The sequence below is a fragment of the Phoca vitulina genome, unplaced genomic scaffold (assembly GCF_004348235.1).
Source record: "Phoca vitulina isolate PV1807 unplaced genomic scaffold, GSC_HSeal_1.0 scaffold10, whole genome shotgun sequence".
Taxonomy (NCBI): domain Eukaryota; kingdom Metazoa; phylum Chordata; class Mammalia; order Carnivora; family Phocidae; genus Phoca; species Phoca vitulina.
Window position 1 is genome coordinate 34,206,417 of NW_022589713.1, and position 26,726 is coordinate 34,233,142.

The 26,726-nt window shown below is 40.1% G+C and overlaps 1 protein-coding gene and 1 non-coding gene across 2 annotated transcripts in view; one reads left to right on the top strand and one right to left on the bottom strand.

The window, feature by feature from the left end:
* THRB (thyroid hormone receptor beta) overlaps nt 1–26,726 on the bottom strand; it is a 210,695-nt gene that overhangs the window by 130,804 nt on the left and 53,165 nt on the right. The gene's annotated exons all lie outside the window — the stretch shown is intronic.
* Nucleotides 9,382–9,525, top strand: LOC116635340. The gene has a single exon (XR_004300136.1). It is a non-coding gene; the product is annotated as a U4 spliceosomal RNA (small nuclear RNA).

Consider the following 26,726-nt stretch of genomic DNA (forward strand, 5'->3'; position numbering starts at 1 on the left):
TTGACTTAGTCAAGGAAGTCTTAGAAGAAATGATGAGTGGGATGAGATTCCTGGAAGTGCCCCCAGGGATGAGATCAAAGTGTGAGTAGGGGTTGCCCTGGTGAAGGGGGACAGAATGGCAATCCCAAGCATAGGGATAGAGTATGCATAGCCTCATTCTCTGAGAGGGGAGAGAGCCTGGCCCAGGTAAGGGGTGACAGAAGGCCCTTGCAGGCTGAGGAGCGAGGGTAGGGAGCATGGGATGAGATGGGGCTGGGGAGGCAGACAGGAGGCTAGCCAGGCAGAGCCTTTCAGGTCATGGACATAATTTTATATTTATCCTAAATTAGTATAGTCTGAAGGCTCTTAAGTAGAGGAAGTGGAAATGATTAGATTTGCCTTTCAAAAATTGCTGTGACCATTTGTGTTGAAAGAGTCAGAGTCAGTCAGTTATACATTTGCGTATAAATAAATGGTCACTGAAGGCATTGACTTGGCATTCTCCTGTGGGAATCTGAGCAGCTAGTGAGCCAGTGGAGAGGGTCTGTGGGATACAGAGAAATCCTGGAGAGTTTTGGGTCATGGAATCTAAGGGAAGAGCATCATGTCAGGAAGGAGAGAGTGATCAGTGGTGTTGAATGCTGCCGAGAGGTCACGTAAGATGAGGTCTGGAAAATGTTCACTGGATTTAATGACATGAAGGTCATCAATGAACTTAATGAGTGTTATTTGCTTGGTAAGAGGGGACTCAAAACCAGACAGATCAGGTTGAAGAAAGTGGGAGATGAGGACCCAGAGTGCACATTGCTGACACTTTTGAGAAGTTTGGCTGCAGATGAGAGAAGAAATCATTGGGAGTTAGCCGCAGGGGATATGTGGATGATAGGCATTTTCTTTTTTTTTACTTTTTAAAAAAATATTTTATTTATTTATTTGTCAGATAGAGAGAGAAACAGAGAGCACAAGCAGGGGGAGCAGCTGAGGGAGAAGCAGACTCCCCGCTGAGCAGGGAGCCTGATGCGGGACTCGATCCCAGGCCCCTGGGATCATGACCTGAGCTGAAAGGCAGATGCTTAACCGACTGAGCCACCCAGGCACCCCAGGCATTTTTTTTTTTTTAAATAAGAGATGTGAACATGTTTAAAAACTGTTAAGAAGGATGCAATATATGAGAGAGGGAGGGAGGGAGGGGGAGAGAGAGAGAGAGGAGAGGAGAAAAGAGGCATATAACAACCTTAGCTTGACCATAGCCAGACCTCCAGGATGCTGTAAGTCTTCTTTAACATCTGAAAATCCTTTTGGCAACTTTTGTCTCTACCCCTCCCAGCTTAAAATTATATAATCCACAGCTCCTCACAGTCCCAGTGCAGCTCTTTCTGCCCATGGGTAGTGCCCCCATGCTTTAACAAAAACACCTTTTTGCACCCAAAACATCTCAAGAATTCTTTCTTGACCATTCACGCCTGGCCCACATCACATCAAAATGACGAGATCAGATTAGATGCGACCTAAGGTCTCTTTCTAGTCCTAAACTACCATGAGTAGCCTCGACATTCATAGAGAGACCTTCATAGCTTATCAAGATTTTTCTATTGTTACCTTTGGTTTTAATTTAAAAATGAAATAGATCTTTATAAAATCTATAGGAAAATACATGCTTCACAGGAAACAAGAAATCTAGATAATTTATTCAGCTATATTCAATGGATCTATCATGTCTTGTGTCTCTACATCTGAATCAGGGGTTGGCACCCTTTATCTGAGTGGGGCCAGATAGTAAATATTTCCGGCTGTTGGGGCCAGTCAGTCTCTTCTGCAACTACTCCAGCACACCACGTGGTGTGAAAACAGCCACAGAAAATGCATAAGTGAATGAACATCGTCCAATAAAACTTTATTTATGAAGACAGGCAGTGGGCTGGATTCAGCCCTCTGTTATGGTTTGCTGACCCCTGATCTAAACAGTAGGATACTCCTGTTTCTTTTATTGGGAAATGTTCGTTCTTAATTTGGCCCAAGAACAAAGCACTTTGTGCAACTGACGTGCAGTGAGTTCTGTAATGCACTGAGTGCAGAGGCAAAGCAAGCGAAGGTACGTGGTTGGGCACACATGGGGCAATCTCCCAGCTGGGATCGAGCCTGGGGAGTTCGAGCTGAGCCCGACATTCAGCAGCTGTTGCTGCAGCTTCAGCTCGGACAACTCGGCAGCAATGTGGTTTGGCACCTCCAACCCGGAGCAACACTTCCCAACCAGCCAGGGCGCCAACAAGGAACTGACTGCGTGAAGAACCACGTCGGTAGCTTTCTGAGATCAAATAAACACAACCCTCTCTTTGTAATGAATTATTTACCACGGGCTTGGAGAAGTGTTTTTTTGAACAGAACAGAGAGGAAGGAAGAGAAGGTGAAAGGCAGGATTCTAGCAGCAGGCTTAGGCACCAAGACCGGGGCCTAGAAATCATTTGGGGGAAGCTGGAAAACTCAAGCAGGGCACCCAGCAATGCAAGCGACGCCTGAGGGCCAACGGGGCGGGAGGGTCCCGCCAGTCTGAGGCTCGGAGACAGGAAAAGCCTGAAGGATCAGCTGCTCGGTTAGCTCCCCTGGGTGGGCCTGGTTTCAAACCAAAATAAGCTCGGGAGAGCCAGAGGGGAGGAAGGAAAGAAACAAACAAGTATAGCTTCAGCTTACATTTTCTCCCAACCAACAGCCCAGGCCCTGAACTCAGCCGCCTGAAACTCACGTGCTCTTGTGTGTTGTCCAAGCCTTTTCTGGACTGTTGCTTTGTACTCTCTGGCTATCAATCTCACATATGTTAGACTAAAAATGTGTTCGGCGCCATCTCTTTTGCTTTTGTGTTGAGTTGCATACAGACACTCTTAGCCTCCACGTGATGGCCAGCCCCGTGATCAGTAACTTAGAGGCTGGACCTGAGCAGCAGGTCTGACTCTCTTCTCTTGTTTGACAGGAGGTAACTGGCCGATGGAGACGCTAAAGAATTAGAACCAGGTTACTAGTAAGTAGCAAACCCAGAATTCCAACCAGGTCATTCTGACTCGGGGGCCCCAGCTTTTCACCTCTCTGTTCACTGCCTTTTCTAGAGGTTAGCATTAGAAAGAACTCCAGAGATGCTGGATCCAGCTCCTTATTTTTAGATGTGGATATGGAAAATTAAGTGGCTTGCCCAAGGTCACAGAGCCACTGGCAGAAAAGCTAACTTGGCCTCCAGACGCTTCCTTCGTGCTCTGCCTGCAGAGTCCTAGGCTGCTCAATGAGTATCCAATAACTTCCATAAATATCTATCAAAAAATTGAGGGTGAATGATCAGATGCCCTCTGAATTTATTTTCGGATACTGGAAGACAGGACTATGTGGTGTTAGGACTCTTCCTATACAAAGACAAATTGGCCAAGGTGAATGGTTAAGGAGTCACTTTATTTATTTTTTTAAAGATTTAAAACATTTATTTAGAGAGAGCGTGTGCACGAGAGCAGGAGGAAAGGTGGAGGGAGAGGGATGGAGAGAATCTCAAGCAGACTCCCCACTGAGTGCGGAGCCCAGGCTCAATCTCACTGTCCTGAGATCATGACCTGAGCTGAAATCAAGAGTCAGATTGGCCAACTGACTGAGCCACCCAGGCACCCCATGGAGTCACTTTAAATCACCAGGAACATGAGGTAAATAAGTGCCAGCATGCTTTAAAACAGGAGCAAGTTGCTCATTTCAATGATGGTATAAAAAGGAGTGGGCTTCCCTAAGCTTAGAGCAAAAGAGATAATGCAAGACAAAGGACACTGTTAAATGAAGCTGATGGAAGGCAGAAATGAACTTTTTTCTTAACGGCATATACCATTTAGGAACGAAAGAGATCTGTATCACCTTAAGACTCCCAGAGCATTTGTTTTGATCGTTCAGAGAGGATCTAGCCTTGAAAAGTAGAATTAATAGCAGCTTGAGTCTAAGTTTTTTACAACAGTGCACTACAGAGCGGGAATTGTTGTTCCTTCTTACTTTTCTTTCTTTTTTTTTTTTGGAAGGAAAAATAGCTTAACTCCTGGAAGTTACTTTCCATATCAGAGACTAGAAGGCTTTTTTTTTTTTTTTTTTAACATATCAGAAAGTTCTCAGCATTTGAAGGAAGCTCTTCTATTTGTTTTAAAACAGGTGCAAAAGAATTCCGTTACAGGTTTAAATGATTTAGTTAATTTTCATTAACAAGTCCTTGATGTTCATCCATAAAAATAAGTAATAAAATGTGTAGGTGTGCAAGTTTTTTTTAAAGTGCTTTCCTGAGATGTAACTCCTAAACATACAATTTACCCATATAAAGTGTACACTTCGATAGATTATAGGATATTCACAGATACATGCAATTATCATCACAGTCAATTCCAGAACATTTTCATCACCTCAAAAAGAAACATCTTACCCTTTCTCTGTCACTTCTCTGTCTCCCATTTCTCCCTGCTCCAATCAACCACTAATCTACCGTCTGTCTCTATGGATTTGCCCATTCTGGACATTTCACATCAACAGAATCATACAAAATGTGGTCTTTCTCGAGATTGGCAAGTTTTTGTTTAAATAATAATTTTGTTCAAAAAAGGAAAATATGGTGCCCAGGGGAGAAAATGAAGAAGCAGTTTTTCTGGGCACTCTGTGGGTGCACACACTAGTCAGGCAGGCCTTGCCAGATGTAGCACCTAAGACTAATCAGCTGTGAGGTGATGGCAAGATTGCAGACATGACTCTTTCACCAGTTTGCTCTTAGGTCAGGCCTCCAGGCTGGACTTTGGATGTCAAGAATAACACGTAAGTTGGTCTTTAGGAAATAGTGCAGTTTCTATGCTGGAAAGCAATATTTACCTATAAAGCTTCTACGTATAATAGTCATTCTATTCATTTATTCCTCTTGTAGATTTCTCTTATATCTTTATCAACTCCAGGTAGACATGGCTGGAGAAAAGACACAATCAAATTGACTGTCTCAGCGTAGACACGTGACCACGAGCCTCACGTGAGCACTTAATGTTCTCCAACACACACTCTATTCCCTGGATCGTTCACTCTCCCACTCTCCTAGACAACTATTTCAAACCTTTCCTATTCCATCAAATCTCCAACAACTTCTCCCTAATCCTCCCTCTTAGCTAATGTCCTTTCTTCCTATGTCCCTGAGAAACTAGAAGCAACCAGAGAGAATTTCCCATGCTCCCAGGGCCAAATCTACTTCCTGACCATCATCTGTACCTATATATTCCGTTACTATAGACTAGTGGTTCTCAGACTTCACTGTGCATCAGAATCACAAGGAGAGCTTGTTAAAAAAGATTAGTTGGCCTCAACCCCAAAGTTTCTGAATCAGGATGTTTGGGGAAAGGCCCAAGGATTTGCATTTCTAGTAATTCTCAAGTGATGCTGATGCTATGGGCCTGGGACCACATTTTGGGGACCATGGCAGTAGACTCTGTGCTATCATCCTAACTAGGGTCAACCTTCCTGCCTGTGCATTCCATCTCTAGCCCTTCTGCTCAGGAACATTGCTCCATCAATTCTCCCTTTTCCTTCCTGCCTCATCACTTGTCCCTTCTTTTTTGGGTCAACCCATTGACTAATAAACTTGTTGTTATTTCTTGGATCTTAAAAAATATATCTCTCTGGACTCTGCTTTACTCTTCAACTTCCCCTCCATTTCTCTGCTCCTTTTTGCAACAAAGAGCTGTCCATACTCCCTGATTTCAATTCCTCTCTGCCATTTTCTCTAATCAGCCTTGGCCTCTATCAGTCCCACAAAATTGTCCTAGTCAATGTAACCCTTGATACCCCAAATCACTAAATCCTCTGGTCAATTTGAAGTCTCATTTTATTTGATCTATCAGCAGCAGTTGACACAGCTGTTTACTACCTCCTCTTTGAAACACTTTCTTCTATGGCTCTCTGGGATAAGATACTTTCCTGATTTTTCCTTTCCCTCTTTCCTGGTACTTTTTCCTCTACCCATTGAGATGCTCCCAGAACTTACTCCTTGGACATCTTCTTTATTTGTACTCACTCCCTTGGTAATCTTGTTCTGTCTCTGGCTTTAAATACCATCCATATGCTGATAGTCCTCAAATGTCTATTTGCAGCCCAGAACTCTCTTTGCATATCTAATTGTGTACACTAATGGACATCTTAAACTTGACAGGTCTGAAACTAGATCATATACCTTTCCCATGCCCCCCCCAAGTTACCTCAAACAAACTTGTTTGTTGCACCCTTTGTCTTTCTCATCACCATAAATGATGATTCTAAATGACTCAGAATCAAAATATTCTTCTCACCTCCATAGTTACTATCATCATCTCCACCTGGATCATTATAGTAGCCTGGTCTTCCTGCTTTTATTTGTTCCTGTCCCCAACATTTAATTCTCAAAAAGCAGCCAGAGGTGATCTTTTTAAAACATAAATTATGTCACATGACTCCACTGGTTGAATTATATGTCAGTTCATTTTGCCCCTCTGCAGAAACCCTGCAATGGTCTACCACACTCTGGATAACCAAAGTCCCTCATGACCCCAATTTCATCAGCCACTCTTCCTCACTTCCTCCACTCCAGGCTAACCAACCTCCTTGCTGTTTCCCAGAAGTACCAGCCTTGCTTCTCCCTCAGGGTCTTTGAACAAGCCCCTGCTGGAAAGTTGCTCCCCCAAATAGTATATTCTTAAAGATCTTACTCCCACTTTTTTCAAGTCTTTGCTCAAATGTTACCTTTTCAATATTTTACTTAACCATCTATTTGAAGTTATATCCCCCACTTCACTTTCCTTCTTTCTCTCCATAGAGAGCTTTTCACCTTTTCATATACTACCTGATTTACTTCTTTATATCACTTATTACCTATTTCTCCCCCACTAGATTGTAAATTCCATGAGGATAGGATTTCCCCCCTATTTTGTTCATTCTTCTATCTCCAGTGCCTTCAACAGTGCTGGGCACATAGCAGTGTTTTGACATATTTATTTGTAGAATTTATTTTCTTGCAAATCTATTTTTAGCCAATTTAGATGGTGAGTTAAAACTGCACATGTTTTCTAGAGTATCTGGGCCCAGACCTGAAAGGCAATGGTAATTAATTAGTATAATATAGAGGGGCAAAGCATTCCATTTTTAGTTTCAGACATAATAGAAAATGATATTACTCTTCAGCTTTTTTATGACTTCCAGCCCTTTATATACAACAACATTAAGAAACTTTGCCATTTTTGGCTTTCTGCCAATCTCAACTTGGTTCCTGGACTGCTTCCAATTTTCCTTTCTCTCTTCCTGTTCTTTTTCACTCAGCAGCTGCCATATATTGAGCGTGTACGCCGGACCCTTTGTACACATTATCTTATTTAATCCTTACAAAACCCCTGCAAATTAGGGAGCATTATCTCTGTTTATCAAGTGAGGGGGCAGATGTGCAGAGAGGTAAGCTGGCTTCCTCAAGATCACACAGCTAATAAGAGGTTGAAAGGAAACTTGTCAGGCCCAAAATAGATGTTTTACTACCTATATTATGATACCATCAATGTGCATAATGTAACAAATATATCCAATTTCCTAGCATTTAAATTTTGGCATCTTACTTCCCAGTGATTTTGGAAGATGACCCTGGGGATAACTTCATGATACACTAGATAGTAGATTTCATGAGGATTGGGGTAACAGTTAGATCTTTTTGCTGATATTTCCTCCATACAAGCACCAGGGCAGAGTGGCTACTCAATAAATATTTACAGAGTAATTTTCTGTTGAATTAGGTGTAGATAATTACATTAATACATAGTTAATTACATTTAGAACATAACTATTATTATTATTATTATTATTAATTACATTTAGAACATATCTATTATTCATAAGTTAAGGATTACCTCTAGAAGCTTTAAAGAAGTAACTCTGTTGCAAAATGATGTCTTAGTTCTTAGGATTTTGGAGCCACCAGTCCCGGGAAGGAGGAAGAAATGATGTTTTTGTCTCACCTTGGCATTGGCCAAGCATAATTATTAGATTCCTGGGTCTTCCTAAAATCATTTCACACTTGGAAGGACTCTCAACCTGAGGAAACTAAGGTCTAGAGAAGACAAATAAATCTCTAAGTGACGCACAATAATTAGGGTCAGAGTTGAGTCAAGAATTCCGGCCATTTTGGTGCTTAAAAAAACCCCTATATTCCATCTTTTCATTTTTCTCCCCTGAAAAGTCACAGACAAACTTGGACGTAGAGAGAATCAGCTTTATTTAGAAGTTTAGGAAAGCTTTCTTTATATGTCTCAAATTATCACCTTGTTTTCTCAGTGGACAATGCTTAAGCTAAATGAGAAAATATATGAAAATCCCTTAGCACATTGGTTGGTATTGAGAAAACACTCATGAACTTAGAGACCACTATTATTACAAACAAGGTGATCTCACATTTTAGGTCATTCCTGTTTCAGGTAGATTAAACACTTAATCAGCTACCTGAAAATCAGTAAGCCTCAAATATTTGACAGTTGACGAACCCCCCAAAACAACAAGTCCTGTGGTTACAAAAAGTGAAACTACTAGTCTTTGCGCTTCTAGTAGCACTATCCTAAAAGTCCACAAGAGGGCAGTCGCCCTCCCAGCAGAATGGCACCAGAGCTGTAGGTGGGAGGAAGGGAATTATGGGTGCTGAGGTAAGCTAATAATAACATTAATCAGAGTCATTATTTTATTATTATTATTACTTTTAGAGCCACTATTAAGATACTTTTAAGTAATGAGAAGTACGATGAAGAAAATAAAACAGAGTAATGGAACAGAGAATGACTTGAGGGGAAAGTTAATGAGAACATTTGCTGAGCAGAGAATGAACCCTTGAAGGAGAAAGGGTCAGCCATGAGTAGACTGGGCCAAGAGTGTTACATTTGAAGGAATAGCAAGAGCCAAGTTGGAAAAGATCTTGGCCTGCTTGAGAGACAGAAAGAAGGTCAGTGTCATTGGAACATAAAGAAGGAGACAAAGAGGGAGGAGTGGAGGGAGCATCAGATTATACAAGTCACACAATTGGAGTTAGATCCCAGGTCTTTTTGACCCCAGAGTTTGTGTGCTGAATCACTATGCTACTCTGAACTCTGTGGAAAAAGCCAGAGGGCATTGATCAAGGCAGTAAAGTGGTACTTTTTGAAAACAATGAAAAGAGTTTAGAAAATGCCTGAGTAGCTTTCATTAAATAATTCATCAGAATTCACATGATTTTAGACCTTGACTTTATGAGGAAAAAGCACTATGATACATCCAACTAAATTTATTAAAAATTTTATGTCCCAAGAGTTAATCTGGTACAGGATGTCTCTTTATCTCTCTATAGCACTGTATAATAATAACCAAGGTTTATAATGATTAGTACTATTCAGCTTTGCGCAGTGGCAGTATCGTAGCCAATGAGGTTTATCCGAGGCGCGATTATTGCTAATTGAAAACTTTTCCCTATAATGATTAGTACTAACATGTTTTAAAGGAAATACATCCAAGGATTTATGTAGAAAGGTGTTCCCCAGCATTAATGTTAACAAAAAGTATAAATAGCATAAATATGCAACAATAGGGGACTATTTGAATATATCAGCATGCCTCCACATGATTAATTTTTTTTCAAAGAATATTTAAGGCTATGTCAAGTGCTCATAGTGTACTGTTAGAAGCAAAACAAGCCACCAAATAAAAGCCATATATGAAGTATGAATCCAATTTTTAAAACTATACACAGATACATAAAATACTAAAAGAAAACACACCAAAATGATATGAGAATGTCTATGTATTTTTTATAATACTTTTCTGTATTCATTTCTTAAAGAATGCATCCTTTTATAATCATAAAATCAATAATGAAATTAAATATTTGACATGGAAGTCTTAATCTTCATTTAAATTTTTCAAAATCTGTGTAGTGCTATATTTTTGTATAGACGCTGATGTGGTTTTTGAGATGACAGAGAGAAAATATCATTGTATAAAGTTGGATCATGGAGTCTCCCTCCTTAAATACTTATAAATGAACAAAATTATATATTAAAACAAACCCAAACAAAATATTGCCAGCAACCACAAAGCAAAGAAAGGTGTATAACTTCATATCCTCATCTTAAAAAGTATTGGTCACAGAATTAGAGGTAGCTGGCCTGAAACACTGTAACTCTACTTCTCTCCTCTGTGACAGTACAGAGGAAGGAAGGTGAATGGACTGAATCCAGAAAAACTCTAATGATATCTTTAGACTCAGAAGGTAGTGATCTGAGGGAGGTGAAGAGGTAGCCCTGGGAAAAGTCAAGAAAAACACCTTAGAAAATAGTAGCTCAGTGTATGGTCATGGGATGTTGGCAGAGGCAGGGCTCTGATCCAGATTGGAGAAAGAGCTGCAGTGCACAACCATGGAGTCCATTGCATTTGGTGGAGGAGACCCAGGTTTGGGACATCTAATGGGATTTAGAAGAGGAAGCTAAGCCCAGGTTCCAAGAAAAGGCAACCTGCTATGCTGGTGTTTCCTTATTTGAATTTTCTTGCTTCGAAAAAGAGGTTAGCGAAAAAGAGGGTGGAGGGGCACCTCCGTGGCTCAGTTGGTTAAGTGTCTGTCTTTGGCTCAGGTCACGATCTCAGGGTCCTAGGATTGAGTCCTGCATTGGGCTCCCTGCTCAGTGGGAATTCTGCTTCTCCCTCTCCCTCTACCCCTCCCCCTTGCTCATGCAACCTCTCTCTCTCAAATAAATAAATAAGTAAATAAACAAATAAAAAGAGGTTGGAATCCAACAGTCATCCCACAAACTGTACTCAGAAAAGAAGACAAAGGATTTTGAGATGATATGGGGAAAATGTCGAGAAAAATTCACCTACACTCTACTAGAGTAAAAAAGAAAGTCTGGCACGAACAAGCATAAACAAGGATGTGCCCTCTTATAGAAGGATGGAGGGAGATAGAGAGATAGAGATAGAGAAAGGGAGAGAGAACAGTTTAGTCTATGAGGAAGCTATAGCCCATGAAAAATAAGAAAATTTTCTTTAAGTACTCAATTTATAAGATATTAAACAAGATATTAAAACAAATTTATAAAAGACTAGAGTAATTAAAAGGGAGATGAATAGCTTAGAAAACAAACTGAGAACCAAAATGGCGCCATGATAGAAATAGAAATATTGAAACAAAAGGGTATAAAACTAAAATAATGACAAGTAGAAAGACCTCATAAAATAGTCAGTGGAGAGGGAAGAGACAGTTTATAGCAGTTGGATAAGTGGATAGAGGCAGAGAACAAAGACAATAGAACATAGGGATAATTGGTGCTTCCAGAGACGAGAAATGTAACAGAAAAGGAATGGAATATTGGAAACTTTTCCTGAAATGAAAGAAGACTTCAAACTGCAGATCAGAGGGACATGCAATGTTCCAGGAAAAAAAAAACTGATAAAGAATGTTGGACCACTAGCCATATCTTAGTTAAGTCATGAACTTGAAGGTTAAGAAAATAATTTTTCAGTCAACTAAGAAGAAAAAGAACGTCCCTAGAAAGGCAATAATTTTGGCTAGCTTAAGATTTCTCCACAATGATATTCAACCTTAGAGACAACGAGGCAATTATTTACAAAGTACTGAGGAAGATTAGTGGACTCCGCCAACATCAGTGAGATGCAAAGGACATACATTCTGAAAGATGTGGGGGGAGTCAGGAAATTAAAGCATCCTACAGTGATTCTAGAAAAACAAAACCAAAAATACACTTGATGATGTATTCAGCCAAGCATGAGAGTAGCATAGAGAAGCCCAGGAAAAAGGGCTGTGGGTGAGCACCCCACTTTACATGCAGAGTATGACTGGACAATTTGCAAAGGCAGATCTTTGCAAACTGTCCAGTCATACTTCCTTGTTTGTCTTTTTCTGAATTATCTTCTCCCCAAACAATTAATTTGTCTTTCTTTCTTGCAACATCAAACATATTTGAGCATTGAAGAATTAAACAATGCTATTTAACTTCTTACAAATGGGTGGTATTTACTCAGATTGGGAAGTGGAAAAGAAATATTTTAAAAAATGTGATCATATAGATCAGCATTTTATATTTTGGAAACATAGAAGGTAACAGATGGTTCTGTTGAAAATGGGAAAAATTTTAAAACTGCAACTAAGGCTATCTTACGTCTTTGTTTTTAATAATTTCTCTTGCTTCACATCTCTGAAAAGCAAACAGGCCATTAAAAGCATGTATGACATGCCAGACACTTAACCAGGTTTATTACTGAATGGAGTAAAATTTTATTAAACTTTAAACACATTTTAATGAGCTACAGGCATAGTTTGCTCTGCAACACTACAATGAATTACTCACTGTCTGACTCACGTTAAAAACGAAATACAAGTGTCAGGTCAGAGAGGAAATCCCATCTAATTATCAAAATAACAAGAATGTAAAGGGATCCATGTTGCCATTTAATCAAGTGAATCTGCAGTCTTGGGTGCTAACATTATGAGCATCTATCTGTAATGCCATTACTTAAGCTGGCTAGAAATTAGATACTTCCCAGCCCTTCCAGCTGGGGCTTAATAGAAACATTGCTAGCATCCATGCAATTCTTGCAAGGGTCTGCAAAGGAACTGAAGTAGCAGCTAACGATGGGTCAATTACTCAGGACATGGAGACTTAAGTCAGATGGTGTTCTGAAAATTGCACTGGACTTGGGAGTTGGCAGACTTGAATTCTAGCCTCTGCCTTTATCCCCAGTCAGTCAGGGGCTCTTTTTCCCTTTGGCCTTTTGATTCCCTTTATAAAATGTAGAAGCTCGACTAGGTTATTTTTAAATTTCTTTCCTTCTTTAACATCCTTTGGTTCTTAAAAGCATGAGTTCATCTAATCTTGCACAAAAATGTTTAGAATAAAATATGGGGAGGAACATAGCCCGTAGCTGGTCCAGGTGGAGGGGGTCCTTGGGAGAAGGAAGAGAATGCACAGTGAACTCCTTAGCTAGCAGACGTTTGTCCATACCCAACAGGGGAATACAGGTGTATGGAGCTGAAGCACTGCCTTTTATTTGCCTTCTCCACTGGGCGCCAGTGTTCCAGCTCAACCAATGGTCATGCACCAGAACCTTCTGGAATCAATGTAAAGTACAAGACAGGCTATCTATATCGTTGTCATGCACAGTTAAAAGGCTGTAGAGTCAGGTTCTTCAGCAAAATGGTGAAAGGCATAGATCGGAGCAAACTTCTTGCTGGGCTGTAATCTGCGTGTTAGATTCCCCTCTTGCTGCCAGAATGAGAGTTCGCCTCTGAGAGATACCCAAGAAGATATGCTTCCACTAAGCCAGTGCTCAAGTAGGCATGATTCTAGGGAGGCCCAGAATAGCAAGGTTGGAGCTGTGCTCAGCAGGGACATAAAGGGTCACCAACAAAAGGAAAGGTGATCACAACAGATAAGTCTGAAGCACAAATACAATGCAAATGGTCAAGGAGCAGATACTAAGGAGGGTCTGTAGCACGCAGACTAAATCAGCAGGAGAGAAAAGGGCGGGGAGAGGGGAAAATGGAACCACAGGGGAGAAGGCACTATGATACTGTGCACTCCGGAAGTTCTGACCCTACACAACCCATATGAATTCTGAAGAAGCCAGATGATTCTGTTGGCTGACCCCCTAAGTCAAAAGAGAAAATGGGAGTCATTTTTAAGTGGGATGTGGCAGAGTTCGGGTTTAGAGGAAGGCATGACATAAAACCCGTTTGCTTTTTATTAGCTAAAGTGAGCCATGAGCAGATACTATTGTGAAAGCTACCTTTCAAAATGTTATGAAAAGAAACGGGGGAGTCCAAATACAGATGTAGCACAGGGCCCTGGGCACCTCTTATTCTCCAACTGGTGGCACTGGAGAGAGCTGACCTGCACTTAAAATCTTCGTGGGTCCCAGCATCGCAGGCAGCACATCTCATGGTCCAGACTCCTGAGACAAATTTGTGAGTCATTTTTCTCCAAAAGTAATAGTGTTGTAAGGTGACAGATGGTAGCTACACTCCTGGTGAGCATAGCATAGTACAGAGAAGTTAAATCACTATGTTGTACACTTGAAACTAAAGTAACATTGTATGTCAACTATATCAAATAAACACATTCAAATAAATAAGTAAGTAGTTCAAAGTTAAAAAAAAAAAAAAAGAAGAAGAAGTAGTCCAGGGGCTCCTGGGTGGCTCTGAATCCTGGTTTCGGCTCAGGTCCTGGTCTCGCAGACATGGGATCGAGCCCCGTGTTGGGCTCTGCATTCAATGTGGAGTCGGCTTCAGATTCTTTCTCCCTGTCCCTCCCCGCTTGTGCTCTCTCTCCAATAAATAAAATCTTAAAAAAAAGAAGTCTATTATTTTATTCTTTCTGGTTTTGAGGCATTACATAGTTAGGAATCTAATAGGCTTAACTGTTGTTTTAAGCATACCCCAGGTCCTCCAATGAAACACAGTGTTACTGTGGGGGAATAAATGGCCAATCCGCTGGGAGGTGTGCTAAATGGTTCTGGCTGACTGCCCGTCTTGGGTAATCTTCATGGTTGTTCACCTTCACAGAATTTTGGTACAGGGAATCTCTTAAAGTTTTCCCAGTTCAACCCTCATACCTTCTAACAAAGGAAACTGAGGGTGAACGCAATGGTCTAGTTTACATCGTTAGCTGGTAAAGGACAGGGGGCTAGAACATTGGTTTCTCAACTCCATTTTTTAAGAATGAGCATTGCCAAATGTTACTTATTCATGTATAACTTTCATAATTTTGGCCATATCTGAATAACAACTGTACTTGATACTTCCCTCCAAATCAACTCACACTTTTTAAAAACTTAAATTCGTTGAAAGAGATAACTATTTGTCACTATTCTAAATGAAAAACCTGTATGGGTTCTCAAACATATAGAAAATGAGACAATACTAGGAATTGGTAGCTAGAGACAGGTGTTGGGGAACAAGCCAGTAGCCTGAGACCCGATGCTGTTGCAGGGATAGGCGGCAGTGGAGAGTGCGTAAGGGTGAGTAGCCCAGCGGCGGCTTTGGCCTGGGTCTCATCAATCTGGAAGTGAACTGAGAGGTGAGTTCATGTCAACACCTCCTCTTCTGCCTACAATCATTCTGGGCCCAACTAAAATCATCTCCTAGACCACGAGGAGTGCAGAGTCCCCATCTTGGGAACAACACAACACTATTGTAGATCACATATCTTTTGGACTAAAGGAACAATTCTTAGCCTTTTCTTTTCTTTCTTTTTTTTTTTTTTAAATGGGGATTCTGAGTCTTACCTCTAGTTGCTTTCAAGATTTTATCACAGTGTTGGCTGTTCTTGACAATGTTTCTAGGCATGGATTTATTCTTATCTATCCTGCTTAGGACTACATTATGCTTCTCAACTATTTAGGAAAATTAACTGTGATTATCGCTTTGAAAATTGTCCCTTGCCCATTCTGTTTACCTTGCCTTGTACCTTCTGAAAATCCGGTTCTCTTTATCTTGGACCTTGTTATGGCTATATCTCCCAATCTTTCATATTTCCTATCTCTTTATTATTATGTGATGGATTCCTGTGAATTTCCTGCTACTTCATTAGCTCAACTGTTTCTATTTAACCTGTTTATCCTATTAGGCTTTTAATTTAGAAGGTACTTTCCCCACAACTTCTGTTTAGTTCATTTTTAAATCTATCCATTTTTCTTCTTATCACAATGATAGCTTATTTCTTATGGCATTTATTCCTTATTCTGACTCTAATTTACTCATTTCTACTTATGGTCTTTCCAATTGTTTCCATCATATAAAGTTCTTGTGGTGGTAATACTTTTTTTATAGTATCTGATGACTCTCGCTTGTGGTATTTGCTTTCCTTGTGATATTTCTGGAAACCCGTGATTTATCTTTTAGTGTCTTCTTTCATTTCTGGTCCCTGCTCTCTTCCAGTGGTGTGCTGATATCTGCTGTACATTAACAACTTTTTGTTACAATTTACTTAGCTCATCTGGAGTTTTGTGATGTAAAAGTTTCCATGTTGGCTAACCCTACCAGGTTTCTAGGACCAGAACAGAAGCATTGCAGACACAGGGAAAGTGAAGGACTCCATAAAAACCTACTTTTTGCTCCTTTTCCTGCTTCTGTTCTTGCTAGGACCTGCACCCCACCCCACTTTACACATGCCTTGTAATCAATTAGCTTATGTCCGCCTCGGAAGGGACAAGGAGTTAATGATTTCTCTAGATTAGATCACATCTAAGGAAGGACCAGGTGAAAATGACCAGAGGAAGCTATCATATGCCTCTTCCAGACCACCGGGCGCTACACATCTTGATGCCAAGGCCCCCTGGCTCCAAGGAATAACACCTGGGCCCTCATCTTTGTTCTAACCAGTTCCCAGGTGCCTGAGAGGACACATACGCTAAACCACCATCCTCAGTAAAACTCCCCAGACCCTGAACAAAGACGAGGCTCATACTCCTTTCCTTTCCGAGTCTCCAGACGCTCCATCTGTATCTGGTCTCTCTATATCTCCAGTAAACTCTGCTCTCACTGTCTGCTGGCTCGTGTTTGATTTTTATGCTACGAGAAGCCAAGGACCCTCCTGGCTGGCCCCGTGGGACCCCCTCTGGGTTCCCAGAGCCGGCCTGCTGGCATCACTGCTGTGCGTTCAGTATTAAGAAAACTTAAAAATGTTTGTATGTTTTATAACTCTTGAATTGGCGAATTTTGCTGTGTTTACATTTCTTATTTTATGTCTTCTCTCTTAATACTCTTCCCTATTTCTTATGTATTTGCCTCCTTTTCATCACTTACATTCTGGTCTCTATTGCTTTCCTCCTGCTAAATACGTTTATCAAAGGATTTCTGTGGAAGCGATCGTCTTGTTACATGAACAATGTTTATTTATTATTTATTTATTATTATTTTAATTATTATTAACATATAATGTATTATTTGTTTCAGAGGTACAGGTCTGTGATTCATCAGTCTTGCACAATTCATAGTGCTCACCATAGCACATACCCTCCCCAACGTCCATCACCCAGCCACCCCATCCCTCCCAACCCCCACACCACTCCAGCAACCTTCAGTTTGTTTCCTGAGATTAAGAGTCTCTTATGGTTTGTCTCCCTCTCTGGTTTTGTCTTGTTTCATTTTTCCCTCCCTTCCCCTATGATCCTCTGCCTTGTTTCTCCAATTCCTCATATCAGTGAGATCATATGATAATTGTCTTTCTCGGATTGACTTACTTCGCTCAGCATAATACCCTCTAATTCCACCCACGTCGACATGAACAATATTTTAAAGGCTACTTAGCTTTCAGATGTAGACAAGCACAGATTCCTTGGAAGGAGATAGTATTTATGAGACATTAAATATTATTTATTAGAAAGTATTTTGTGTACTTATATAGTTATGATTAGAGACAAATTATTCCTGCCTATATACTGAAGCTAGTGATGTGCTTTAGATGTTTGTGTTTAGAGTGCACTAAATCAGAGCTTGGCAATCTTTTCTATAAAGGGTCCGATAGTAAATATTTTAGGCTTTGCAGGCCATACCACCCTGTGACCGTTATTCAAATGTGCCATTAGAGTGTGAAAGCAGCCACAGACAATATGTAATAATCCCTTGCCTTTATGGTCTTATCTCAAACATCAGCCTTAACAGGATATTTTAAAGCCTCTTTTCACTTGAAAGACTCTGCATCTCCCTATTAAATTGGATTTTAGATTCCCCAAAGCACCTACACCAATTTCTAACACAAACCAGGGTACTCAATGCATTTGTTAAATGAATGAATTGATGATTTATGGTTTTAATTACACTTGACTTCTATGGCAGTATTTTCTTACTTTGGTTTGTTCATATGTGGAGTCTCTGCTTAAAATAAATTAGGCTGCATAATAGGAATTCTGTAATTCTCTTCTGGTGATGACTGACAAAACTAACTAAAAGTTTCGTTATTTAAGACAGGACACAGTACAAGAAAACAATTAATTAGACAATTAAAATCCCACAAATCTATTTCAGAATGAGCCATTTTAATAACCAGGTAAGAAACTAATGGCAAGTTGAAAAGACTATTAGCTGAGATCAACTGCTCTTGACTTTCTGGGTGCATTTATTGTCATAAGCAGCGGCAGAAGATGAAAACACTCAACAGAAGAAAATAAATGACAGTAATCGGAAGTGCTTGCTGTTGGGTGTCAGTTACCTTTACATCAGAGAGTCACAGAGTTTTAGCATTTCATGTGACTAGTGTGGCTGGAGGAAGGTAGAGTGGTACAGTGGGTGATATATGGGTCAGATGGATCTGGATTACAACCCCCACATTGCCACTTACTGTGGTATAAACTTAGAAAGTTATTGAAATTTTCTGAATTCCAATGTCCTCAATTCTAAAATGGCAGTGGGGGGCGGTGACACCAATAAGTGTGTGAGATGAGTAGTGTTTATTGTACAGTGCCTGGCAAATAGTAAACACTCACTAAGTGAGAGCCATTATGATTACAATGGTCAAAGGGTTGTTATGTTTCAAAGGTAATGGATACTTACTAACAATTGAGCTCCATAATCTTTGGTGGATGGGATCATGAGCCATTTAAAATTTCACTGTACACTACAGTTGGTACATGCCTGTAGGATTTTGTCTTAGTTCTGAAAAAGATTGCCAATAATTTATGATGTGCTAACATGTTGTCTTTACTTAGAAGATACTGCCTTTCTTTTAGTTGGGGATAATTTTTTTCCTGGCAAAGAAGTTTTGCTCATTTAATCACACTTATCAAAACCATACCCATATGAGTCAAGGGAAGAGAACCAATTTAACTTCCTTTCTGAAAGTTACACTAGTTTCCTTTTGCCATCACATTTTGTCCAGCTGTAGTCATATTTTGTTGTGATCATGAAAATCAATTCAGATCCTTGGTTGCTAAGCAATTTCTTTTTAAAATTTCACTGTATTTTATTTTACTGAATTATTTTATTTCCACTGAATATTTTACTGTATTCATGGTCTTTTTCCCTATTAAAGTTCATTGACCTTTCACTTATTTTTTGACCACCTGGATCCAAAATAGCAAAGAAAACGAAATACTCTGTCTTTAAAAAATAATCATCAGTACCAAATACTTATTTCTGTTGACTCAGGAGTTTCAGATGATTCAATATATGACATCATTATCTGGAACGTTCTTATTCACATTCTGTTTACAACTGAAGAACCAGTGGGAAGAACTCACATATACATATTTTTTTTTTTTTTGTGGAAATATGTAGCAGATTGCTCTGAATTGAACACATACTCACACACGCCATAACTCAACTCTATGTCCATGAGCTCTCAGCGATAGTTTTAGTATTTGCATGGGTTGTTAACTTGCAAATCTTTCATTGATTTAACAAACACTGAGCACCTATAATGTGTCAGGCACTCTTAAGTGCTTGGGATATATCAGTGAACAAAACAGACATCTCTGCCCCACAGACATGTTCTAGCAGGTGACCATTTAGAAATCTCTTCAATCACACTCATGTAGACATGAATTAATATATCTCATCACCACAAGGCTATGGTTCTAAGCGGAGAATAAGTGAAGAAATTATATGATTAGAGGCCAAAAACACACTCCAGGTGTCATCATTCCCGTTAGTGATAGAACGCTTCTTGCTCCACAGCAAAATGAGAAGAAAAAGGGCAATACTATATAATATAAATGTGCATGATCTCTTATTTGTAATTTCAAAATCTAAAGCTGTCAGAAACTCAAAGTTTTTTCATAACTTATTTGATGGTAAAAACCGACCTGATTTCATAGGGGTGTTCTGTCTTTTTTGATTCAACTTAGTGTGAATATTTATATTTATATATAGTGTGAATATTTCTCTGCAGAAATATAAGTGTGCTTCATATGGTATGGGATGTTCCCTCAGATGCTGTAATACTACTTTCATACCTTCTAGAACCCCATACCCTCCAAAAAAATCTGAATTCTGGGACCCGTCTAACAAGGATTTTGGATAAGGGACTGTTGACCTATGTGTATATGGCTTTGTAAGGTTGCCAACCATATTTTCTTGGGAAGGTCTAATCCTTCTTTCTGCTGTTGTCTTTCTTGCTTTTAGGGGTATGCAAATATTCTATCTTTTATTTGGTGATAGTAGGTAGTAAGTGTTTGTTCTGTTTTCAAACATCTTTCTTTGGCAAAATAGAAAAGCTGGCCATTCTCTATTTCTTTTTAAGCATGATGCTCAGCTGTGAAATGTGAAATTCTGGGTGATACTGACCTAGTCTAGCAAGCTCGCTTGCTGGTCATATCCCACCCTCAATCCATCTGCCCTATTATTTAATTATTATAGTTCTTTAAATTGACCCACTTAAAAACCTGAAATCAACTTCTTTTCAAAGCAAGTATTTTATCACCACTGTAAATGAAAAAACAAAAAAAACCCCAAAAAACAAACCAGTACCATTTGTCATAAATAAGAGGTCACTGACCATACAATATCCCTTGGTCCACCAAAAACACCTGGGGATCTAACCCATGCTCCTATCCTTGAAATGGATCAGATAGAAACCATTTTAATTTCTTTCCAATTTGTCTATTTCTCTTCTATGATTATCACAATCAGAAGCATTCACCTTCATCTCTCCCAACACAATTTAAATTTCCTTTTGTTCTGGCTTGAAAGGGTAAATCACCAACCTCCTTCCAAGTATTTCATGTATTCCACAATGATAATCAAATCACATCTTGAATTTTTCCCACTTGGGTGGTTGTGGTTATACTTTGATCTCAACTGCTCCAGTGTAGCCTTGGTTTTTTTCCCCTTATAAGGGTATAGCCCACTGCTTCTCAAACTTAAATATGCACTTGAATCTCCGGGCACCTTGGTAAATGCAGACTTTGATTCGGGAGGTTTGGAGTGGACTCTGAGATTCGCATCTCTTGCGAGCTCCCGGGTGGTGCTGATGCTGCTGGTCACAGGATCACATTTTGAGTAGCAGTGGTGTCTTTAACAATGAGAATGTCAGGACTGGCTGGCGGGGTGGGATGCATTAGATTATCATTCTGCTCTGACCTTTAATTTCAAGGAGTGCTTTCCTAAGAGTGATTGGGAGAGGGCAGACTAAGTTATTTTTATTTCCATTCAGCAATTGAGTCTGTGGCAAACTGACTTTTCCCAATCTCTAATTCTCTGCATCTGATGGTAAATGGTATGTGCTACATTGAAATACTGTTTATATGGACTAAAATTATGGAATGTTCAGAGCAAAAACCAAAGGGATAAACAATTAAGGTTAGCTGGGGAAGCAATTAGTGTTAGCTATTTTAAAGTTTCTATGGATTCATTTGTGTTCTCTTTCTTTGAGGGTTACATACATTCGTAATATCATCCTCTTCCAAAAAAACTACCTCAAGAATCCAGGAATGAATGAATGTATGCATAAAGAACTTGTAAAGCCTTTGTATGATCAGTTTTGATGACTCATTCCTTCTCTCTGTTTTCTTTTCCTCCCAGTCATTCTTTCCAATTTGTCTATTTCTCTTCTATGATTATCACAATCAGAAGCATTTTTATCCTAATTGTGACATACAAAGCAGTCGACATTCACAAGGCACCTGCCTGGAGAAAGTGAAGCAAAAATTCGTCATATTTCGTTCATGGCAAAAATATCAGATTGTTGTTGTCCCAGTTAGTGGTTATTGGTTAATTCAATTTTAAGAATCACTAAGCCTCACAGAAAACCGTGCTGGCAGCAGAGGCTCCACTCAAACATCCTACACTGTTTGCTTTTCCATTTATTTTTCTCTGAGAGAGAAGGTTCTTCAACTCTTTGTTTGATTTGGCCTTACTTACAAAGCATATAATACCTAAACTCTAAATATAGGTGTATCTATTAGGATTTGGGCATCAATCTATTTTTTCTTGAGCTATCCATTTATTTCTCTGAAGAGAAAGAAAGACGAGAGAGAGCAACTAAGCAAGTAAGCGTGGGCTCTGGACTCACAAGGCAGCTGCTTCCCTTGGTAGAGCAACCGCCATTTCTTCGAGCGCCTGTTTACTCATCTGTGAGGGCAGAGCACCTACGTTATTGTGGGAAAATGAGATGTTGTAATTCCTCCAAAGCACTTGACACCCAGCCCAGTTCATTGAGTTCAGTAAAATGATTAATCTTCTAATATCCAATGGGAACAGATGCTATTGTTCCTCCAGTAGGCTCTGGGGTTTTCTTCTAAGGAAAATTTGTGTCATTGTAGAATCATTCCTCAGATTCGGGGAACAACTGGATTTTTAAAGGACAGAGTTGGTTTTTTTAAAATTCAAATTTCTCAATTTATGTTCGATAAGAGTGCAACTTTGGGCAAGTCCCTTAACCTCTTATTTATTTATTTAATTTACTTTATTTTTTTTAAAGATTTTATTTATTTGAGAGAGAGAGAATGTGCAAGCACAGGGGTGGGGGAGGGGCAGAGGGAGACTCCCCACTGAGCAGGGAGCCCAAATGGGGCTCCATCTCAGGACCCTGGGATCATGACCTGAGCCGAAGGCAGACGCTTAACCGACTGAGCCACCCAGGTGCCCCAAGCTCTTTTGGTCTAACTTTTTTCCTATCTATAAAGTGAAGGTATTGGACTAGCTGATCTAGAACAAGTATATTTTGCACTGTGACACACCCCTCTCCACACACCTCAAACCAAGTTTCGTGAAACACTATCTAACCTTCCAATGAAAGATTTATTATACAGCTTCTATTCTAATCTATTGTTTTGCATGAGAAAATGCTGGATATGACCCACTTAATTCATTTCATGCTCACTACTTGTTAAAACTTGCAGTGTGAAAAAAGCCTGGAGAAGATCATCTCCACGTTCTGCTTTTGCCAGCAGAAACCATCTCCACTTCCCGTGGGTTGTCACTGGAACTCTTTTGACGACTAAAGGAACTTCAATTCCAGTATTCTTGAACCTGGATTTCAGTGCCAGCTTGACATCAGTTCAAAGCACTCTGTTTTTCCGCTCTCACATAATGTCCTGTTTATGGATTTGTAAACCATGACTCAAGGAGTCTAAGCGATACGCTCTTATCAGAGCATGTGAGTTCCTCCCAAGTCTCGTCCTCTGCTTTGCCCAGCACTTTCCTGGCACTTGGTTCCTAGCCGGCACTTTCCTCTTCCAAATGTTTCGGAAACAAGGGGTTTGCATCTTGAGTTTTGCAACAAACATAAATGTGTGTTTGGAAAAGGAATATAGAAAGCAACATGTAACAGTCATTTTAAATTCACGTAAGGATAAATAAAATGTTATGGTACAGCCGTGGACAGCTAAAGTTTAATTTAAACATCGACTCTGACTGTTTGCCCAAGGTGTTAATAATCACTCCTAACTTTATGAAACTTCGAAAATTGAACACCACCACTGATCTCACTTTCTTCATCTATGAATGAAGGAGCTGACGTGGATCATCTCTGAGGACACTTCTGGCTTTTTAAATGACTGTTCTATCTCGGAAGTCCAGCCCGCAATTACAGGCACCTTTGCTGTTGAAAACTTCACTGTCTGATCCTTTCTCTTATGAGGGGGAAGAATTCAAGGGAAAAGAAACTACTGCCAATGATTCTGAGAGCCTTGTTTTACGGATCTCATCATGTCACACTGCTTTTGGGGCCCTATTCGTATTTCTCATTTGGCTCTGTCTTGAGCAGGATGGAAATGCGTGTTTTTGAGAGCAACCTAACTCTGTGACTGACCATTGTGGGCCTTCTTTTCTGTCCCCTTTTTTGGACTTTGGGGACTGCCTGGGAAAAGACAATGACCTGCAGTGGCTCTTGACCTTTGGTGTGCAGCTGAACAACCTGGGGACTTTAAAACACAACTCAAAAGACCAGGCTGTGGCCTTTGAGCCTCTGATTCACTAGGTCCCGCTGGACCTCCTACGACCCTCTACATTTTGAAAATGCTCTCTTCAGGTGATCTGATGGATATCAGAGGCTGAATAACTACTGGACTTAGACACATCAATGGGCTTTGTACTCACCCCCAAAATGCCACTTCCCCAGGAACTGAAATGTCCAGGGACTGCAGGAGAAGAAAGGAGTCTGGGAAACCTCCCTATATTCTTCTATTTCTTTTGTTAACCTCCTTTTCATGCTCTTATAGACAGCCTTCCGATTTAAGCCACTATCATACTTGGAGACTGAAGGCCAACAGATCCAACTGCCTTTATTGTATATGACTTCTCCAAGTGGTAACTGTTTTGGGCAGTTTCAAAACCATTCTCCCAAATGTTGCCGGTTAGCATATAATAATCGATACAAGCATACCTCAGAGATATTATGGGTTTGGTCCCAGACCAAGGCAACAAAGTGAGTATCTCAATAAAGCAAGTCCATTTTTTTTTTGGTGTCCCAGTGCATATAAAAGTTATGTTTACACTATTCTGTAGTCTATAAGTGTGCAATAACATTATCGTCTAAAAAAACAATGTCCATACCTTAATTAAAAATACTTTATTGCTAAAAAATGCTAACCATCGTCTGAGCTTTCAGTGAGTCATGATCTTTCTGCTGGATGGCTGCTGACTGATCAGGGTGGCAGTTACTGAAAGTTAGGGGGACTGCTGAAATTTCTTAAAATAAGAAAAATGAAGTTTGCCACATCCAGTGACTCTTGCACAAACGATTTCTCGGTAGCTTGTGATGCTGTTTAAGAGCATTTTACCCACAGCAGAACTTCTTTTCAAAATTGGAGTGAATCCTTGCAAACCCTGCTGCTGCTTTATCAACTAAGTTTATGTGCTATTTTAAATCCTTTGTTATCATTTCAACAGTCTTCTCAGCATCTTCACCAGGAGTAGGTTCCATTTCAAGAAACCATTTTCTTTGTTCATTCGTCAGAAGCAACTCCTCTCCTGTTCAAGTTTATCATGAGACTGAAACAATTCAGTCCCATCTTCAGGCTCCACTTCTAATTCTAGTTCTCTTGCTATTCCCACCACATCTGCAGTGACTTTCTCCACGGAAGTCCCGAACTTTCAGTTCGTAAAACATGCAATATCTGTGAAGTGCAGTAAAGTGGAGTGCAAGGAAACGAGGTACGCCTGCGTTCACTCTGTACAATAGGCTGATGAATGAACTTTTAGGTAATTCAGCTGAAAGCTTTCATCATTAGCTTTAAGTAATCAAGTCAATTATTCATTCATTCATCCTGCATTAAAGAGTGAATGCATTTGCTAGACATTTAAGTACTCAAAATAGTGCACTGATTAACAGCCTGAGATCCAGGTCTCCCTTGGTTCAAATCCAACTCCATCATTTCTCAGCTTTTTGACCTGGGACAAAGTATCCAGCTCGGTAAATCTCAATTTTCTTTTCTGCAATGACAGGACCTGCCTTAATAGTGGTGGTATGAGAAAACGAACTTAAAAACACTTAGCACAGTGCCTAGGACATGAGGGATAAGATTAAGGGCAAGACGGATAAGATTAGCTGATTTAGAGTATAGAAGTAAGGAGTCAAATAGATGGAGTAAATGTGCAGAGAACATCTGAGTAGATCCAGTGTCTATTGTGGGTAGGATGGGGAGGGAGCAGTGTGTGCTCTGGGAAGCCTGAGTGATACGGTGCTGAAATAAAGTTCTGAAGAAAGTTCAGTAATCAAGCACACTTGAAAAAAATTCATTCTTGGGTTGCCTGGGTGGCTCAGTTGGTTAAACATCTGCCTTTGGCTCCGGTCATGACCCCGGTGTCCCTGGGATCGAGCCCCGCATCGGGCTCCCTGCTCAGCAATGAGTCTGTTTCTCCCTCTGCCCCTTCCCCTGCTCATGCTCTTTCTCTCTCTCTTATAGATAAAATCTTAAAAAAAATTCATTCTTGTTTCTTATATGATTAATTGCATGTCATTTATAAAAATTCTATAGATACTTTAAAACTAAATATATTTAAAATGTTTAAGTTTTTAGTAATCACATATTTTGAGAGGGTGAGTTTATGAGTTCCATGGCTTCTAAGGGGAGAAAGAAAAAAGAACTCACACCTGTAGTAGAAGTATCTCTAAAGGAGATTCCTGTATCAGGCTTGTAGGGTAGTCTGGAGCAGTGGTTCTCAACAGGAAACAGGTTTGTCCTCCGCCCCGCCCCCCAGGGACATCTGGCAGTGTCTGGAGACATTTTTTATTGTCACGACTGGGGAGGGGTGCTGCTGGAATCTGGTGGGTAGAGGCCAGAGATGCTAAACATCGAACAATACACGGGACTGCCCCCACCACAAAGAATGATCTGGATCAAAATGTTGAGAGTGTCAGCCTAAATCAGTGATTCTCAAACTGCAGAGCACCAGAATCACTTGGAGAGTTGTTAAAACCCACATTGCTGGGCCCCACCCCCAGAATTTCTGATTCAGTAGGTCTGGGGTAGGTCCCGAGAATTTGTATCTCTAAGTTCCCAGGTAATGCTGATGCTGCTGGTTTGGGGGCTCTACTTTGAGAACCACTGGTCTATATAATCTCCATATTCACTTTCAAATTTGAAATCTCAGAGTTATGTAAACTTTTTTCACTTGAGTGGAAATTTGAGTGGAAAGTTGCCGAATTTTATTTATGGCATTTACCAACAAGGCCCAGTTTATTATAGACGTGTAGAATTAAACTAGTTATAAAATTTTAAAAGCAAGCCGTCAATGTGCTGTCCTAGATTTCAGCTGCTGCCTTCTGGATGTCTTTTTCCTCAATGGCTTT